The sequence below is a fragment of the Ovis aries genome, chromosome 1 (assembly GCF_016772045.2).
Source record: "Ovis aries strain OAR_USU_Benz2616 breed Rambouillet chromosome 1, ARS-UI_Ramb_v3.0, whole genome shotgun sequence".
Lineage (NCBI taxonomy): Eukaryota > Metazoa > Chordata > Mammalia > Artiodactyla > Bovidae > Ovis > Ovis aries.
In genome coordinates, this window is record NC_056054.1 from 112,840,773 (window position 1) to 112,855,744 (window position 14,972).

At 68.9% G+C, this 14,972-nt stretch overlaps 12 non-coding genes across 12 annotated transcripts; 10 read left to right on the top strand and 2 right to left on the bottom strand.

Annotated features, from left to right (window-relative positions):
- Nucleotides 1-1,196: 1,196 nt before the first annotated feature.
- Nucleotides 1,197-1,267, top strand: TRNAG-GCC (transfer RNA glycine (anticodon GCC)). The gene has a single exon. It is a non-coding gene; the product is annotated as a tRNA-Gly (tRNA).
- A 692-nt stretch (nt 1,268-1,959) lies between these two features.
- On the top strand, nt 1,960-2,031 carry TRNAD-GUC (transfer RNA aspartic acid (anticodon GUC)). The gene has a single exon. It is a non-coding gene; the product is annotated as a tRNA-Asp (tRNA).
- A 791-nt stretch (nt 2,032-2,822) lies between these two features.
- TRNAG-UCC (transfer RNA glycine (anticodon UCC)) lies at nt 2,823-2,894 on the top strand. Its single transcript has one exon. It is a non-coding gene; the product is annotated as a tRNA-Gly (tRNA).
- A 276-nt stretch (nt 2,895-3,170) lies between these two features.
- Nucleotides 3,171-3,242, top strand: TRNAE-CUC (transfer RNA glutamic acid (anticodon CUC)). The gene has a single exon. It is a non-coding gene; the product is annotated as a tRNA-Glu (tRNA).
- A 1,054-nt stretch (nt 3,243-4,296) lies between these two features.
- TRNAD-GUC (transfer RNA aspartic acid (anticodon GUC)) lies at nt 4,297-4,368 on the top strand. The gene has a single exon. It is a non-coding gene; the product is annotated as a tRNA-Asp (tRNA).
- Nucleotides 4,369-5,078: 710 nt separating this feature from the next.
- TRNAG-UCC (transfer RNA glycine (anticodon UCC)) lies at nt 5,079-5,150 on the top strand. The gene has a single exon. It is a non-coding gene; the product is annotated as a tRNA-Gly (tRNA).
- A 276-nt stretch (nt 5,151-5,426) lies between these two features.
- Nucleotides 5,427-5,498, top strand: TRNAE-CUC (transfer RNA glutamic acid (anticodon CUC)). The gene has a single exon. It is a non-coding gene; the product is annotated as a tRNA-Glu (tRNA).
- A 5,020-nt stretch (nt 5,499-10,518) lies between these two features.
- On the bottom strand, nt 10,519-10,589 carry TRNAG-GCC (transfer RNA glycine (anticodon GCC)). The gene has a single exon. It is a non-coding gene; the product is annotated as a tRNA-Gly (tRNA).
- Nucleotides 10,590-12,070: 1,481 nt separating this feature from the next.
- Nucleotides 12,071-12,153, bottom strand: TRNAL-CAG (transfer RNA leucine (anticodon CAG)). The gene has a single exon. It is a non-coding gene; the product is annotated as a tRNA-Leu (tRNA).
- A 558-nt stretch (nt 12,154-12,711) lies between these two features.
- Nucleotides 12,712-12,783, top strand: TRNAD-GUC (transfer RNA aspartic acid (anticodon GUC)). The gene has a single exon. It is a non-coding gene; the product is annotated as a tRNA-Asp (tRNA).
- A 740-nt stretch (nt 12,784-13,523) lies between these two features.
- Nucleotides 13,524-13,595, top strand: TRNAG-UCC (transfer RNA glycine (anticodon UCC)). The gene has a single exon. It is a non-coding gene; the product is annotated as a tRNA-Gly (tRNA).
- A 276-nt stretch (nt 13,596-13,871) lies between these two features.
- Nucleotides 13,872-13,943, top strand: TRNAE-CUC (transfer RNA glutamic acid (anticodon CUC)). Its single transcript has one exon. It is a non-coding gene; the product is annotated as a tRNA-Glu (tRNA).
- The last annotated feature ends 1,029 nt before the right edge of the window (nt 13,944-14,972 follow it).

Sequence of the window (14,972 nt, forward strand, 5' to 3'; positions counted from 1 at the left end):
CGCTCCGACTTCTGCCCGGGGAACGGCCTACTCGCCCTCGCAGCCTTGCTTCCACGGCTGCCCCCGCCAGCTCTCCCGCCAGGCCGGCACCCCGTCCTCCGCGCCCGCCCCGCCGGCCCGCCTGCGCTCCCCAGCCACAGCGAGGCGGCCGAGCCCCCGCCTTGCCCGCCAAGGGGCTGCCGCGTGCCCTCGACCCTTGTCCGCCGTGCGATCTTGGCCGGGCCGCAACCTGCCTGCCGCCCGCCCGGGACGCGTGCCATCCAGCCTTCCTGCTGGCCAGCGCACACCGGCCTTCCTTGCACGAGTCCGTCCCGGGAAGGGTGCTCCGCTGGGGAGGGAGCGGAAGCCCTGCGTGCCCGTCCAGCCCACCCCCCGGCGCCCGGCCCGCGCCCCCGACCTCGGCGCCACGGCGCCCGTTCCCGTGGGAAGCCGCTGCCCCGGCCGGAGCCAAGCCCGCCCTGGCGCGCTCCCTGCCTCTCAGCCGGCAGTCCCCGAGCCAGGAGCCGCTCTGCCAAAGGGCCCCTGCTCACCACCACCACCCAGTCAGAGCCGGACCCCGGGAGCGCGGTCGGCCAGAGCGCAGGAGCCAGGCTCACACGCCTTTGGGTCCTTGGGCCCGAGCGCCGTTATTGGGCGGGGCGGGGGCGGCGGCGGCGGCGGGTCTAAGGATGGGCTAGGGGTGGGGGGGCGGTGGCGGAGGCGCTCGGAGGCGTCGCCCTCCCGCGCTCGCGCTTCCGGCACAGCTCCAGCCCGGCGTCCCGGCCCGCGCCCGCTCTCGCGCCCCACCCCGGCCCGGCCGGAAAGCCAGCCCGCCAGGGGGACTTTGGGTCGGGACCCGGAGTCGCTGAGAGGAAGGTCTGCGCGCGGACCTAGCGACCACGCAGGGCATGCACCTGACAGGGATCCCGGCGCCGCCTCCCGGCCCCCAGGCGCGACAACCAAAGGGTCGCGGCGGCCGTGGTCGGCGCAGAAAACGTGGGACGGGCCGAGTGGGCTCGCGTCCGCCGCTCCGGGATCCCTCCGAGAGCGCCGCGCCCCGCGGTCCTGCACGTGCCCGGATCCTGTCTTACAGGTCGCCCGCCCGTGGTCTCCTGCTCCAGTGGAGCAGATAGATGCCCACGGGCGAGCAATGAGCAATGACGGGCGGGTGGCGGCCAGCAACTCTGGGGCAGCGACGGGCGGCGCTGGCCACCGGTGCATGGGTGGTTCAGTGGTAGAATTCTCGCCTGCCACGCGGGAGGCCCGGGTTCGATTCCCGGCCCATGCAGCCACAGCATCTCATTTTGGTCCCGAAGTGGAGTCCCAGAGCCGAATTAGTTTTGCTCCCGGAAACCCGCTCAAGACAGCGCTCCTGCAAACGGAGCCTGTTACCTGCAGCCCGCTGGCTCTCCCACGCAGTCGATCAGGACCCCTACCGCCCTCATCCATAAAAGGGCCTGAGGCCAAGTCTCCGTGGCCCGAAACCAGCGGGCTCAGCCGCCCTTGTGCCTCATCGCAGCATCAGCCCGGCCCAAGAGCATCACCACATCAGCATACAACCTCAGCATCCCCCTAAAACGCATACGAATTTTGAGACTTAGAATATGTCAGTAGGGCTGCCCTAGTGGAAAGGCAGACTACGATCGCACTGGCACTCAGAGCGAGACAAGAAATACTATAGCGTAGATAAGCAACAAAGCCTTCCTGTGTAATATGAGAAGGATTCGTATCTCGCCTTAACCTAAACAGGAAAATCACATGGAAAAGAATCGTGGACTGAGTCACTTTGCAGTCCAAGGAACGAATCCCTGCCAAGGTCGAGGGCTGCCGATGTGACCGAGGCGGTTGGTTTGGTGCGAGGTTGGGTCGGGACACGTGGTGGCCCGGGGCCCCGAGCTGCGCAGGCGGAGGTGTAGGCAGGCAGCCCGAGAGCCCGAGAGCGGTAGGGGGGCAGCGCTCTCGGAGGACGGATCGCCGCCGTCCTCGTTAGTATAGTGGTGAGTATCCCCGCCTGTCACGCGGGAGACCGGGGTTCGATTCCCCGACGGGGAGGCAACACACCTTTTGGTGGCCGCGGTCGCTCTCTGTCCTGCCGCCAGGCCCCCAAGGGCCCTTCGTCTTCTCCCGCCGTCTTTGGGCGAGGCGCCAGGGCGCCGCAGACGGCGGTGCCCGGCCTAGCTCCCGGCGACCCCCTCTGCCCGTGCAGCGCTCCAGCCTGAGCCCTTTGTCGTCGGCGGGCGCACGGTCGCCACGGCGGAGCGAGGGCCTCCTTGGCGACCCCACGGCCTTGCCCGACCATAGCAAACCTTCGGTTGTCGCGCGTGGGGGCCGGGAGGCGGCGCCGGGATCCCTGTCAGGTGCATTCCCTGCGTGGCCGCCCGCCCACGCGCCGACCCCCAGTGGCTGCCTGAGTGGGCTCGTGGGCTCGCGACGGCCCCGCCGCGTGCAGGCAGGTGGGTCCCGTGTCCCCTTGTCGTCGTGGGAAGTGGCCTCGCCCAGCGCCCGGTGGAGTAGGGCTTTGGCCAGCTGGGTGCTGGAAGCTGCGTGCCCCGCGTTGCCCGCCGGGGGTGAGGGCGGGGAGGCGTTGGCGGGCCGCGGCGGGGAGCGAAGGGCCGGAGGGCCGCAAGGCCGCGGGGGCGCCGCCCTGGGGCGGTGGGGCCGGTGGATTCCCGGCGACCGCGTGGCGCTGGCGCGCTTGGGGCGCCGCGTGGCTGCTGGGGGCGCCGGCGGCGGCGGCGCAGAGCCTCCGGCTGACGGGGCGTCGGGCAGGGATGCGGAGGCGGCGGCGAGAGTATGCTGGGGCGAGCCCGGGGCCGGCGTCTGGCGGCCGCCCGGGCTGTGGAGCGTTGGTGGTATAGTGGTGAGCATAGCTGCCTTCCAAGCAGTTGACCCGGGTTCGATTCCCGGCCAACGCAGCGGGCCGACCTTTGCTGAGTTCCAGCGCTCTCCCGGCAGGGGCGTTCGGGGCACAGAGAGGTGGGAGCAGGAGCCAGCCCGCTGGCCGGCGGCTTTTGGCGTGTGTGCGAGAAGCCGGCGGCGCGCGCAGTGTTTTGAGGGTGCTGAAAGCAAGACGGCACGCCAGGGCAGGCGGCTGGACTTGCAAAGGCCGGGTGTGGGCAGCAAGGTGGCACGGGCGGGTGGCATGGAGGCGCGGGGCTCACCAGGAGCAGGCGAGGGCTGAACCCCGACGCTCCCTGGTGGTCTAGTGGTTAGGATTCGGCGCTCTCACCGCCGCGGCCCGGGTTCGATTCCCGGTCAGGGAAGCCTTTCTTCTTCCTCTCCGCCTGCCACCTGCCCACGTCCTCGCTGGACACCCTGCCACCCTTTTCTTAGCCTACGCTTGCTCAGCGCTGCGCCAGAGGCCCCCGGGACCCTGCCCGTCCAGCCCCAGCACGATTCAGGCCACCTCCGCCGTCCCGCGGGGCAAAGGTTTTGGCCGCAGTGGCAACCTCGCGCCGCTTCCACCACGACGCGCCTGAGGCCTCCCATCCACCACACCCCCCCGCCTCCCTCCCTCCTGAGGGGCTGCGGCTGCTGCCCCTGGTGGTGGCGGTGATGCTCCTGGGCTTGGGCTGGTTCTCCTGCTGGGGGTGGTGGTGAGGAGGTGGGCTTGGATAGGGCGGGCGGCGGTAGGGGTGGGGGTAGGGCTGTGGCGGTCGCCAGCTGGGGGCCAGCAGCGGCAGGGCGGTGGCCACAGCCGAAGGTGAGCGAGGGGATCTGCCTCTGGGAGTGGGGGCCGTGGCCACGGACCGCCTGCCTTGTCGTGTCTCTCATGCCAGCCACCTCTCTGGGCGGCTTGGCCAGTGCGTGCCAGGTCCCGGGCTGGCTGTGACTCCCCGTGTGCCGCTGGCGGGGTTCTGGTCTTGAGTGGGCTCTGGGAGGCGGACCACGGCGCCCGGGAGGCATGGGTAGCAGTTCAGTCGCCCAGAGGCAGCGACGCCTGCCAGGGAGGACAACCCGACCATCGTGCTGTTTCCCTTGCCTGACCACAGCTCTCAATCCTACTGGACTGAGGCAAGCCAGGGAGGTGGGCACTCGGGTGCAGCGCCCTTCCACACCGACATCGGTGCCAGGTCCCCACACCGGGAACTCTGCGCGGTGTTCTTTCACATAGACCCGGAAAGGTTCCACAGAACTCCATTCCAGCAAATCAACGTCCTGTATCGTCAAGGGTCCAGTCCCTGTCGGGGTGGCGGGCTGCCGCTGTGAGGTTGGGTCGGGACCCGTGGTGGCCGGCGGCCCGTGCTGGGCAAGGGGAGGCGTGGGCAGGCAGCCCGAGAGCCCGAGGGCGGCTGGGCGGCAGGACGGTCGCCGCCGTCCTCGTTAGTATAGTGGTGAGTATCCCCGCCTGTCACGCGGGAGACCGGGGTTCGATTCCCCGACGGGGAGGCAACACACCCTTTTGGTGGCCGCGGTCGCTCTCTGTCCTGCCGCCAGGCCCCCAAGGGCCCTTCGTCTCCTCCCGCCGTCTTTGGGCGAGGCGCCAGGGCGCCGCCGACGGCGGTGCCCGGCCTAGCTCCCGGCGACCCCTCTGCCCGTGCAGCGCTCCAGCCTGAGCCCTTTGTCGTCGGCGGGCGCACGGTCGCCACGGCGGAGCGAGGGCCTCCTTGGCGACCCCACGGCCTTGCCCGACCATAGCCCACGCGCCGACCCCCAGTGGCTGCCTGAGTGGGCTCGTGGGCTCGCGACGGCCCCGCCGCGTGCAGGCAGGTGGGTCCCGTGTCCCCTTGTCGTCGTGGGAAGTGGCCTCGCCCAGCGCCCGGTGGAGTAGGGCTTTGGCCAGCTGGGTGCTGGAAGCTGCGTGCCCCGCGTTGCCCGCCGGGGGTGAGGGCGGGAGGCGTTGGCGGGCCGCGGCGGGGAGCGAAGGGCCGGAGGGCCGCAAGGCCGCGGGGGCGCCGCCCTGGGGCGGTGGGGCCGGTGGATTCCCGGCGACCGCGTGGCGCTGGCGCGCTTGGGGCGCCGCGTGGCTGCTGGGGCGCCGGCGGCGGCGGCGCAGAGCCTCCGGCTGACGGGGCGTCCGGGCAGGGATGCGGAGGCGGCGGCGAGAGTATGCTGGGGCGAGCCCGGGGCCGGCGTCTGGCGGCCGCCCGGGCTGTGGAGCGTTGGTGGTATAGTGGTGAGCATAGCTGCCTTCCAAGCAGTTGACCCGGGTTCGATTCCCGGCCAACGCAGCGGGCCGACCTTTGCTGAGTTCCAGCGCTCTCCCGGCAGGGGCGTTCGGGGCACAGAGAGGTGGGAGCAGGAGCCAGCCCGCTGGCCGGCGGCTTTTGGCGTGTGTGCGAGAAGCCGGCGGCGCGCGCAGTGTTTTGAGGGTGCTGAAAGCAAGACGGCACGCCAGGGCAGGCGGCTGGACTTGCAAAGGCCGGGTGTGGGCAGCAAGGTGGCACGGGCGGGTGGCATGGAGGCGCGGGGCTCACCAGGAGCAGGCGAGGGCTGAACCCCGACGCTCCCTGGTGGTCTAGTGGTTAGGATTCGGCGCTCTCACCGCCGCGGCCCGGGTTCGATTCCCGGTCAGGGAAGCCTTTCTTCTTCCTCTCCGCCTGCCACCTGCCCACGTCCTCGCTGGACACCCTGCCACCCTTTTCTTAGCCTACGCTTGCTCAGCGCTGCGCCAGAGGCCCCCGGGACCCTGCCCGTCCAGCCCCAGCACGATTCAGGCCACCTCCGCCGTCCCGCGGGGCAAAGGTTTTGGCCGCAGTGGCAACCTCGCGCCGCTTCCACCACGACGCGCCTGAGGCCTCCCATCCACCACACCCCCCCCCCCCCCCCGCCTCCCTCCCTCCTGAGGGGCTGCGGCTGCTGCCCCTGGTGGTGGCGGTGATGCTCCTGGGCTTGGGCTGGTTCTCCTGCTGGGGGTGGTGGTGAGGAGGTGGGCTTGGATAGGGCGGGCGGCGGTAGGGGTGGGGGTAGGGCTGTGGCGGTCGCCAGCTGGGGGCCAGCAGCGGCAGGGGCGGTGGCCACAGCCGAAGGTGAGCGAGGGGGATCTGCCTCTGGGAGTGGGGGCCGTGGCCACGGACCGCCTGCCTTGTCGTGTCTCTCATGCCAGCCACCTCTCTGGGCGGCTTGGCCAGTGCGTGCCAGGTCCCGGGCTGGCTGTGACTCCCGTGTGCCGCTGGCGGCTCCAAGAGGGTTCTGGTCTTGAGTGGGCTCTGGGAGGCGGACCACGGCGCCCGGGAGGCATGGGTAGCAGTTCAGTCGCCCAGAGGCAGCGACGCCTGCCAGGGAGGACAACCCGACCATCGTGCTGTTTCCCTTGCCTGACCACAGCTCTCAATCCTACTGGACTGAGGCAAGATTTACCCAGGCCTCCCTCCCCCACTCGTAACCAAAGGTGGGCACTCGGGTGCACACACACACACACACACACACACACAGAGCGCCCTGTTCCACGCACCCCTCCCCTAGTTATGACATCGAATAGTTTCCCATTCTCTCCAAATTGTCTATCCAGGATCCACTCCATCCCTCTCCCCACCCTGTCACCGTCTTCCCCTAGGAACTCTGCGCGAGGGTGATCCTCCAGCACAGTCTCCTCTTGGCCCCGTCTCGGCTGGTCTATCCCCAAAGGGTTTCACGTCTGTTCAAGGACTGTGTCCTTCGGAGGGGAAGTGGACGGCAGACGAAAGGCACCAACGTGCGGCGAGGGCGGCACACTCGGGTGCGATGGCACAAAGGCGAGTCCCCTGTGGGAAAGGAGCCCCTGTGGCCCGACGTGTGCTTGCCGTCGCCAAAGGAGGTTTCTCGAGGCCCTGCCGGGCTGTGGGCGTCAGAGTGCATGGGGAGAGTATCGGAGGAAGGTGCTTGGGGCCATGGCTGGTGGGCGCCCCACGTGGATCAGGGACCCGGGCAGGGCGATCGCGAGCAGAGGCGCGGCGGCGAGCAGGGAGCTGGGAGGCAGGCCCCGGGGTGCTCGGTCGGGGCGTCTGCATGGACGGCCGGCGGGAAGGGGGCGGCGTGGGGCTCTCGGGGACCTGGCCGAAAGATCGGCAGGCCACTGGAGCAGGGCGTCTACAGAAGCATGGGCGTGGCGGCGAAGCCGTGCCAGGCACATGTGAGAGGCTGGGACGGATCTGCGGTAGGTAGGGGTGGGCGTGGGGGTAGGGCTGGGGCTGCCGAGCCAGACGGAGGCCCGCACTGGTGAACGCCAGGGCAGGGCAGGCCAGGGCAGGACGTGTGAGGGATAGCCCGAGCTCCAGGGGGATGTTGGTGGGGAGGTGGGGCCGAGCCTGGAGTCTGGCGGGAAAGGCAGAGGGCAGCCCGTGACTGTGAGGGGGCTGTGGCGTGAGGAAGATGGCGGGTGAGCACTCCATTTGGGTGGGGTGGCGGGTGAGCGGGGCGAGCCACACTGGTGCTCGGTGCCACAGGCTGCTCAGGCTCGGCGGCGGGGCTGTGGCTCCGGGCGGAGGCTAGGACGCAGGCAAGCGAAGGACAGAAACGGAGTGCCAGCGCCAGCTGGGGGCCAGACCCGGTCCGAGATGGGTGGGCCCACCGTACCGCCCCAGAGACCAAAGTCACCACCCATCAGGAGGGAGTGTCCAGTGTCGGGGTGACACTGCTGGGGCCTCAGGGTGGGATGGGGCGGGGTGGCTGGCAGCGCAGGTGGCTGTGATTTCATGAGGGCCAAGGAGAGCTCCCATGTGACCGAGCACAGTCATCCCTCCAGGGTACACGCCCGCAGAGGGCAAACCTCGGGGAGGTCTGAGGGTCCGGACACCGCCACCGCCACGGCAGCACCGCCTGCCAGGGCCCGTACACGGAGCAAACCCCAGCGCCCAGCCACACACGGCGGGCCCAAGAACGGGTGGCATCGATGCAGCATGGAGCCATCACTCAGGCATCAGAAACACGTCAACTATTGCCATTTGTCACAAGCAATGATGCAGCTGGAGACTCTTACACTCGGCGGAGAATGTCAGACCGCGTTGGACAGAGGCATGTGGAGCATGGAAAATAATACAAAACGAAGCTATTTGCCAGGAGAAACCGACTCCCGCAGAAACCCACCTTAGGGTAACGCAAGCGGAAAGGCAGCGCTGGAGGGATGACTGGGGAGCTGCAACGCACAGATACGCAGGACCCTGTCTAAAGGGAGAAGCGCCAAGGTCATCCAGTTCAACACAGGAATCAGCGTCAGTGCCCTGGAGTAACCTCAAGGGAAAAGAATCTGAAACCATATATGACACTCGAGATCTGCACAAGCAAAACAGGATCACTCTGCGGTCCACCGGAAACCAGCACAATATTGGGAATCCACTGTACTTCCGCAACAACCGTGACTACGACGTCGGAGTAAGCTTTCAAAAGAAAACTAACTCAGCAGGCAATGAAGTCAGCGGAAAACAGGTGAGCTATGCCAACCCCACCCTGGGTACATATCCACGAAAGTCGCACCTCTTCATCCGGAAAGACACATGCAACCCCCACAGTCACAGCAGCACCGTTTGCCATAGCCGAGACGTGGAGAAAACCCTAGTGCCCATCCCCAAAGGCTCAGCCACCAAGATGCAGTATCAGAGAAAGGGAGAGAACGGGATGTCACCGAGCCGTCCACAAGAGGCAGATAGTGTCACTGGCAGCAACGGCGGCTGGAGCTGCAGAATATTACCCTTGGTGAGGGAAGTCAAACAGACAAGGTCACGGATGGGTGGACTCTAAAGTGTTGTACAAATGAATCCCTGGGCCAACCAGACACAGACTCTCAGACACAGGAAAGCCGCTTGGGGCTTCCCAAGGGTGCAGTCAGGGACGGAGGGATGAATGAGGAGCTGGGCTCAACGGATCAACCGTACCAGTACTGCGTAGGAAGGGGAGGAGGAACAAGGACACGCGGGATACCGCAGGGAATGAGATCCCATATCCTGTCATCACCCGTAATGGAAACGAGCTGAACACATAAGCCCCCCCACCCACAGACAGGACTGAACCCCAACGCTGTACAGCGGAAACGGACACCAGGTTGTAGATCAACTACGCTTCCAGGACAAGTGCTACTCCGTCGAAGTCAGTCAGTCGAGGATCAGTCCAGCAATAGGAAAAGAAGAGCTTCCATTATGATCCAGGAAAGCCAACCCTGGGCACGCGTCGGAAAAGACGACAAACACCCCTAATGGGGAGAGATGCAGGCATCCCCAGGGTCACCGCAGCCCTCTGTGCCGGAGCCGAGACCCGCGGGAAACGCCCAAGTGCCCGTCGGCACGTGGCCGGCACAAGAAGGTGAGGGATATCTGTACCGTGGAATATGACGCAGCCCTCAAAAGGAGCCGCCATCGCCATGGGCCGCAAGGTCAGACGGACCCACAGAAGGGTCCGCTCAGTGAAGTGAGTCGCTTGGATAGGAGAAAGCTCTGTGGACTCTAACGACGAATACAGACGAATCTATGCGCAAAGGGAAAGTGACCTTGAGACCTCGAAAACGTACATAGGGCTACCCAAGGGAAAGGCAGGGAGGGACGAAGTTGGAGTCGGATCAAGAGATAGGAAAGACTGTGCTTACAGTAGAAGAGCAACAGAGCTTTCCTCTGTAGCAGGAGAAGTGTATTTGTATCTCGCCTTCACCTACACTCGAAGACCACCTGGCAAAGAACAGGGACTGAATCACTTTGCCGGGCACCTGAGACTCACCCAGGAATGTGAATCCGTTCTACTTGTGTTCGAAGAAGCAGAAAAAGGAGCAGGCCGTGGCTTGAAGTGGGGGGTGGGGGGAGGCAGGCCAGTGGGACAGATGCAAAGGCAGGTTCCTTGGCAAGAGTGGGATTTGGAACGGCTCAGGGAGGAACGGGGCGTGGGGGCGGGGTGTGTGGAGATGGGGAGGCGGGGAGCTGGGGGTGGGATGGGTGCATGTGGGGGAGTAGGGGGACGGTGAGGCTGCAGGCTGAGGTGGGGGGTGCTCTTGGGGCAGGGCTGATGCTGAGGTGAGGCGCGCAAGAGGGTTTCAGGGGGAGGGGTGGTGTTTGAGGTGGTGAGGGCGTTGCTGTTGGAAACCTATTTCTGCCGAGGCCAGGCCCGAGGGCGAGGGCCGGCAGCTGGTGGACTTCTTTGGAACTCGTCCTGCAAGACGTGGTCCAGGGACCCTGCAGGCAAAGGGAGGTATGCTTGCCAGATGTGGCAGCTCCCTTGCTCCTGGCTGTGCAAACGTAGTGTGATTGATTTCTCTCGGAGTGTGGGGAGAGTGAGGCAGGGAGCTTGGAGACGGACGTTGTGAAAGATGAAGTGTGGTGCGGGCGGCTGCCAGCGGTGGGGTATTCCTGCCAGTGCAATCCCCGAGCCCTCGGCTGGGTCCGGGTGAGAACGCGAGCAAACACAAGAAAGGTGCCTGGACGCACGGGCGGCTGAGCCCGCAGGGTTTGGGGCCACGAAGGCTTGGCAGCAGGGCCTTTTGTGGGTGAGGTGGGGAGGGTCCTGGGCGTCTGCGTGGGAGAGGCAGCGGGCGGCAGGTAGCAAGCCAGCGTTTGCAGGAGCGCTGCCTCGAGCGCGTTTCAGCGGGCAGACCTAGTTGGGCTCTGGGGGCCGCACCGTGGGACCAAAAGGGGACGCTGGGGCTGCATGGGCCGGGAATCGAACCCGGGCCTCCCGCGTGGCAGGCGAGAATTCTACCACTGAACCACCCATGCACCGGTGGCCAGCGCCGCCCGTCGCTGCCCCTCAGGCGCTGGCCGCCACCCGCCCGCCGCTGCTCACTGCTCGCCCGTGGGCATCTCTCTGCCCCGTTGCAGCAGGAGACGACGGGCGGGCGACCTGTAAGACAGGATCCGGGCACGTGCAGGACCCCGGGGCGCGGCGCTCTCGCAGGGAGCCCGGGGCGACGGGACGCGGGCCCACTCGGCCCGTCCCGCGCCTTCTGCGCCGACCACGGCCGCCGCGACCCTGTCGCTGTCGCGTGAGGGCGCCGGGAGCCGACGCCGTCTGCCCGGCGCCGGGATCCCTGTCAGGTGCAGGCGCTGCGTGGTCGCTGCGGCCGCGCGCCATCGTTCCTCTCAGCGACCGCCGGGTCCCGACCCAAAGTCCTCTGGCGGGCTGGCTTTCCGGCCGTGCCGGGGTGGGGCGTGCGAGAGCGGGCGGGGGAACGGACGCCAGGCTCGGTCTGTGCGGGAAGCGCGAGCGCGGGAGGGCGACGCCTCCGAGCGCCTCCGCCACCGCCCCCCCACCCCCCATCCCATCCTTAGAACCGCGCTCAGGCCCAAGGACCCAAAGGCGTGTGAGCCTGGCTCCTGCGCTCTGGCCGACCGCGCTCCCGGGGTCCGGCTCTGACTGGGTGGTGGTGGTGAGCAGGGGCCCTTTGGCAGAGCGGCTCCTGGCTCGGGGACTGCCGGCTGAGAGGCAGGGAGCGCGCCAGGGCGGGCTTGGCTCCGGCCGGGGCAGCGGCTTCCCACGGGAACGGGCGCCGTGGCGCCGAGGTCGGGGGCGCGGGCCGGGCGCCGGGGGGTGGGCTGGACGGGCACGCAGGGCTTCCGCTCCCTCCCCAGCGGAGCACCCTTCCCGGGACGGACTCGTGCAAGGAAGGCCGGTGTGCGCTGGCCAGCAGGAAGGCTGGATGGCACGCGTCCCGGGCGGGCGGCAGGCAGGTTGCGGCCCGGCCAAGATCGCACGGCGGACAAGGGTCGAGGGCACGCGGCAGCCCCTTGGCGGGCAAGGCGGGGGCTCGGCCGCCTCGCTGTGGCTGGGGAGCGCAGGCGGGCCGGCGGGGCGGGCGCGGAGGACGGGGTGCCGGCCTGGCGGGAGAGCTGGCGGGGGCGGCCGTGGAAGCAAGGCTGCGAGGGCGAGTAGGCCGTTCCCCGGGCAGAAGTCGGAGCGCCGGCGAAGGAGGAGGGCTTGCCACCCGCCGCGGGGCTGCGTGCTTCGGCGCGGCCGGGGGCGGGGCGCGGCGGGGCTGTGGGAGTGGGAGTGGGAGGGTGGGCGAGTGTGGGCCAGGGGGAGGCAGGGAGGCAGGAAAAGCAGCAGCTGCAGCTGCAGCCAGCTGGCGAGGAAAGATGCGCTGAGAAGGACTGAAGGTGCCTTCTGTGGGGGTGCAGGTGGCGGCGGGAGGGCGTGTGTGGAGAAAGGCAGTGGCGCGCGGAGGACGGGTGCGTTTGTCCGGCGGGCCAAAAGGCTGGCTTGTCAGGAGTGGGATTCGAACCCACGCCTCCAGGGGAGACTGCGACCTGAACGCAGCGCCTTAGACCGCTCGGCCATCCTGACGGCGGGCCTGGCTGGGCGCGTGGCCGCTCGCCTGGCTGGGACCCGACGCGGCGCGAGCACCGGCGCCCTTGGCGGGCCGCGCGGGGCGCCACGCCAGGCAGGCAGGCAGGCAGGCAGGCGGGCGGGCGGGCGTCCGGAGTGGGGGTCGACGGAGCCGGCGCGCGGCGGCCGGCCGAGGCGCCTGGCTCCGCCGCCGCTCGCGCCGCGGACCCAGAGGGCCCTGGGCGGGCCGGCCCTCCCCACCCGCGCCTCTCCTGGCCCGACGCCGGCCGGCGCGCGCCCACCGTGTCGTCGCAGCCCCGCTTGCCTTCTCGCGCCCCCTTCTCCCGGCGGAACGCCCGCGTTGGAGGCAAGAGGCGGCGCGCTGGGGAGGGTCCAGCGCCCCGGGGGTCCGGGTCCCTGTCGGGGTGGCGGGCTGCCGCTGTGACCGAGGCGGTTGGTTTGGTGCGCGGTTGGGTCGGGACCCGTGGTGGCCGGCGGCCCGTGCTGGGCAAGGGGAGGCGTGGGCAGGCAGCCCGAGAGCCCGAGGGCGGCCGGGCGGCAGGACGGTCGCCGCCGTCCTCGTTAGTATAGTGGTGAGTATCCCCGCCTGTCACGCGGGAGACCGGGGTTCGATTCCCCGACGGGGAGGCAACACACCCTTTTTGGTGGCCGCGGTCGCTCTCTGTCCTGCCGCCAGGCCCCCAAGGGCCCTTGTCTCCTCCCGCCGTCTTTGGGCGAGGCGCCAGGGCGCCGCCGACGGCGGTGCCCGGCCTAGCTCCCGGCGACCCCCTCTGCCCGTGCAGCGCTCCAGCCTGAGCCCTTTGTCGTCGGCGGGCGCACGGTCGCCACGGCGGAGCGAGGGCCTCCTTGGCGACCCCACGGCCTTGCCCGACCATAGCCGGATCTGGCGGGCGGCCGGCCGCCCGCCCACGCGCCGACCCCCAGTGGCTGCCTGAGTGGGCTCGTGGGCTCGCGACGGCCCCGCCGCGTGCAGGCAGGTGGGTCCCGTGTCCCCTTGTCGTCGTGGGAAGTGGCCTCGCCCAGCGCCCGGTGGAGTAGGGCTTTGGCCAGCTGGGTGCTGGAAGCTGCGTGCCCCGCGTTGCCCGCCGGGGGTGAGGGCGGGGAGGCGTTGGCGGGCCGCGGCGGGGAGCGAAGGGCCGGAGGGCCGCAAGGCCGCGGGGGCGCCGCCCTGGGGCGGTGGGGCCGGTGGATTCCCGGCGACCGCGTGGCGCTGGCGCGCTTGGGGCGCCGCGTGGCTGCTGGGGGCGCCGGCGGCGCGGCGCAGAGCCTCCGGCTGACGGGGCGTCGGGGCAGGGATGCGGAGGCGGCGGCGAGAGTATGCTGGGGCGAGCCCGGGGCCGGCGTCTGGCGGCCGCCCGGGCTGTGGAGCGTTGGTGGTATAGTGGTGAGCATAGCTGCCTTCCAAGCAGTTGACCCGGGTTCGATTCCCGGCCAACGCAGCGGGCCGACCTTTGCTGAGTTCCAGCGCTCTCCCGGCAGGGGCGTTCGGGGCACAGAGAGGTGGGAGCAGGAGCCAGCCCGCTGGCCGGCGGCTTTTGGCGTGTGTGCGAGAAGCCGGCGGCGCGCGCAGTGTTTTGAGGGTGCTGAAAGCAAGACGGCACGCCAGGGCAGGCGGCTGGACTTGCAAAGGCCGGGTGTGGGCAGCAAGGTGGCACGGGCGGGTGGCATGGAGGCGCGGGGCTCACCAGGAGCAGGCGAGGGCTGAACCCCGACGCTCCCTGGTGGTCTAGTGGTTAGGATTCGGCGCTCTCACCGCCGCGGCCCGGGTTCGATTCCCGGTCAGGGAAGCCTTTCTTCTTCCTCTCCGCCTGCCACCTGCCCACGTCCTCGCTGGACACCCTGCCACCCTTTTCTTAGCCTACGCTTGCTCAGCGCTGCGCCAGAGGCCCCGGGACCCTGCCCGTCCAGCCCCAGCACGATTCAGGCCACCTCCGCCGTCCCGCGGGGCAAAGGTTTTGGCCGCAGTGGCAACCTCGCGCCGCTTCCACCACGACGCGCCTGAGGCCTCCCATCCACCCCCCACCCCCCCCGCCTCCCTCCCTCCTGAGGGGCTGCGGCTGCTGCCCCTGGTGGTGGCGGTGATGCTCCTGGGCTTGGGCTGGTTCTCCTGCTGGGGGTGGTGGTGAGGAGGTGGGCTTGGATAGGGCGGGCGGCGGTAGGGGTGGGGGTAGGGCTGGGGGTAGGGGCGTGGGCTGTGGCGGTCGCCAGCTGGGGGCCAGCAGCGGCAGGGGCGGTGGCCACAGCCGAAGGTGAGCGAGGGGGATCTGCCTCTGGGAGTGGGGGCCGTGGCCACGGACCGCCTGCCTTGTCGTGTCTCTCATGCCAGCCACCTCTCTGGGCGGCTTGGCCAGTGCGTGCCAGGTCCCGGGCTGGCTGTGACTCCCGTGTGCCGCTGGCGGCTCCAAGAGGGTTCTGGTCTTGAGTGGGCTCTGGGAGGCGGACCACGGCGCCCGGGAGGCATGGGTAGCAGTTCAGTCGCCCAGAGGCAGCGACGCCTGCCAGGGAGGACAACCCGACCATCGTGCTGTTTCCCTTGCCTGACCACAGCTCTCAATCCTACTGGACTGAGGCAAGATTTACCCAGGCCTCCCTCCCCACTCGTAACCAAAGGTGGGCACTCGGGTGCACACACACACACACACACACACACACACAGAGCGCCCTGTTCCACGCACCCCTCCCCTAGTTATGACATCGAATAGTTTCCCATTCTCTCCAAACTGTCTATCCAGGATCCACTCCATCCCTCTCCCCACCCTGTCACCGTCTTCCCTAGGAACTCTGCGCGAGGGTGATCCTCCAGCACAGTCTCCTCT